The following is a 3,403-nucleotide window of genomic DNA, read 5'->3' as shown; positions in this document are numbered from 1 at the left end:
GGGGATTGCAGAGGTGATCAAGTGCTGAAAATGAATGATAAAAGCACTAAAACATGCAACCAACTCACACCAATGAGAGTTAAAGCCTTAAAACACTAAGCTAGCGAAGGAATTAACACTACAACCATGCCATACAAGGCTCAAATGAAACAAATAACCAAAAACAGAAGCAAAATAGCCCTAAACATGGTCTAAAACATGATGGACTCAAGACACAAAAAGCCAAAACATTAAGCTAATGCATGATGTTGCACTACAACTATGCAAAACAAGACTCAAACAAACTAACCAGCCCAAAACAGAGCTAAAATAAGTTATTTCAGAGACTAAAACAAGCTAGACTTGAGCTGAGCTAAGCTAAGCTAAAAGAACATGCTAACATGTGAAGCTAACTAGGCATACAAACAAGACATGACGTGGGGAGGCTAACCCCAACAATTTTGGACTTCAAAATGAGTTTTTCACCACTGAAAAACCTCTAAAATTCAGTGATTAAAGGGCCCAAAAAAGTTGATTTGAAAGTGATGAATAAAGGCACAAAATCTATAAAAGCTAACAAACAAGAATGGTGAACCAACCCTAATTAAAAAAAGTGCTTAAACCACCACTTTTAAGTCACAAAAATAGAGGATGTTATAGGTCAAAACCAGGCCAAAAACAATTAAAATAGATGGCAAAACAAGTATACTGAACTAGTGAACAAAGCAAATAAACTACCTCTTGAAGCAAAGAGCAAGTTTAGGCACAAATCCAAGCTAAAACCACTTGCTAGAGCTCAAAACAAGTCTCAAGGAACCTTAGCTCAAAGAGAAGGAAATTTGGTTTAGGAGGTATAGGCAGAAGCTAAGGATTTGCGAGTAAATGTATACAAAATTGCAAGAGAGAGAGAGAGAGAGAGAGAGAGAGAGAAATCTAGAGAGAGAGGGAGAATTTTGTTCCAAAATTACAAACCTCTCAAAACGGGGTAGGAACCCCCATATTTATAGAAAAACACTCTATAAGCTTAGAAACATCCCACCATACATGTGTAAGGAGATGCAACTCATTGTGCTAACAGCTGGCACAACTGTCAACAAATATCTGGAAAAAGGCATTGGTGGCCGACCGGCCACGCCAGGCGGACAAGAAAAAACCATGGCCGACAGCCTGTGGTGGTGGTCGATAGGTCACCAAGAGGTTCTAGACTAAAAAACAACAAGAATTGGTCCAAAACCAAGCAAATAAAAGGAAAGGTGAAGAAGCTCGAAGACAGGGCGTTCCGCCGAGGACTTCGGGCGCTCAAAACAAACACAAACAAACATAATCATCGAGTGCTCAAGCGATGATGTTCAAGTCTTGAGGATGGTCAAAAATGGGGTGTCTATAGTTGCCCCTCTTTGACAGAATTCAGAAGTCATGAAATGACAGGAGTGAATGTCAAAGTCCAAAGACGACCTATTTTTGACAAGGCCGAAGACTTGGACAAGCAAACAAACAAGACAACAAATGGTTGCGCCCGCAGGCTGCCTACGTATCTTTTTGCAAGGAATGAAACCAGCGTAGTTCTGGGACAAGATGCAAATGATATGTACAATGTAGGAACATAACTTATGATCATACAATGAGGCTGTAATGAAACATTTAGATGCAAATTCTATGCCATGAAAATGCCACATTCAAACAAACCGAAGCAAGGTATAATAACCTCAATCATAAGGAGGAGTAAACAAACACGCCACATGTGGGAATTACGGACTGAACCACATTTCATGCAGAAAGGATGTAAGAAAATTATGCAAACTTAACTGCACGATGCACAAGAAAGACAAAAAGCAACCATCGGGTGCACCCGGGGTCTCAACCGAAATCTTAATGTGTTGCACACAGAAGAAAAAAAGGTGGTGTGGATACTGGGGCGCACCCGAATGTTTTCAATCGGAGGGCAGTGACCGAAAGAGGGTATAAACATCAAGATGCACACAAATGTTTTTAACTGGAGGGCGGGTAACCGAAGGGTGGTATAAACATCAGAACGCACACAAATATTTTTAACCAAAATAAGCAGTCCCGACGCGTCTCACGCACAAGGGGAAAAGATGGTGTAAACATCGGGACGCACCTGAATGTTTTCAACCAAAACAAACAATCCCAACGCGTCTCATGCATGAGGGGAAAAGGTGGTGTAAACATCGGGACGCACCCAAATGTTTTCAACCAAAACAAACAATCCCAACGCGTCTCATGCACGAGGGGAAAAGGTGGTGTAAACACCAGGACGCACTCGAATGTTTTCAACCAAAAGGAGTAGTGTAAACACCGGGGCACACCCAAATGCTTTTAACCAAAAGGAGTGGTGTAAACACCAGGGCACACCTGAATGCTTTTAATGAAAAAGAGTGGTGCAAAAATCGGGGCACACCCGAATGCTTTTAACCAAAAGGAGTGGTGTAAACACCAGGGCACACCCGAATTCTTTTAACCAAAAGGAGTGGTGTAAACACCGTGGCACACCCGAATGCTTTTAACCAAAAGGAGTGTTGTAAACACCGGGGTACACCCGAATGCTTTTAACCAAAATGAGTGTTGTAAACACCGGGGCACACCCGAATGCTTTTAACCAAAAGGAGTGGTGTAAACACCAGGGTACACTCGAATGCTTTTAACCAAAAGGAGTGGTGTAAACACTGGGGTACACTTGAATGCTTTTAACCAAAAGGAGTGGTGTAAACACCAGGGCACATCTGAATGCTTTTAACCAAAATGAGTTATCCTAACACATCGCACGTGAGAGGAAGGAGAACAAAAGGATATGATTCGAAGGGCAGGAGTGATTTTACTTGGAACTCCTCTGAATGAACCGTACATACAATATCGTCTGGTTGCACCATCTTTGAATGAACTGTACATACAATATCATGCCTACATAAGAAAGAAACTTAACAGGTACAATATAATAAGAACGCAAGTTCTATGCAAGACAAATAACCAAGATACAATGTGAATGGCATGTTTTCTGCAAAACATGCGAGAAACAAAACAGAAGCATATTCTATGCGACGAGGGCTGGAGCATGTTCTATGCACAATCAATAGTACAAAACGCATGTTCTATGCATGATCAGTAGTACAAAATGCATGTTCTATGCAAGATTATGAGCATGCTCTATGTAACAGAATGCACATTCTATGCAACAATATATGTGAAATGCACGTTCCATGCAACGACAAAGAGATACATGTTCTATGCAATGACAAAAGCGTATTTGATAAAACCAACTCAGTCGTGACTTCTGATTTACCTCTCGGAAGAGTTGCAATATGTTTTAAAAGGATATACCTCGTTTGTGTTGACTAGCAATGAACATTATGTACTGAAGAAACGGTTTGGAGCTTTCGTAGAGGCAATTCGAACTTAAAAGTGAACT

The sequence above is a fragment of the Camellia sinensis genome, chromosome 8 (assembly GCF_055761805.1).
Source record: "Camellia sinensis isolate YWXY chromosome 8, ASM5576180v1, whole genome shotgun sequence".
In the NCBI taxonomy this organism is placed as follows: Eukaryota; Viridiplantae; Streptophyta; class Magnoliopsida; order Ericales; family Theaceae; genus Camellia; species Camellia sinensis.
Note: the sequence above shows the minus strand (reverse complement) of the source record.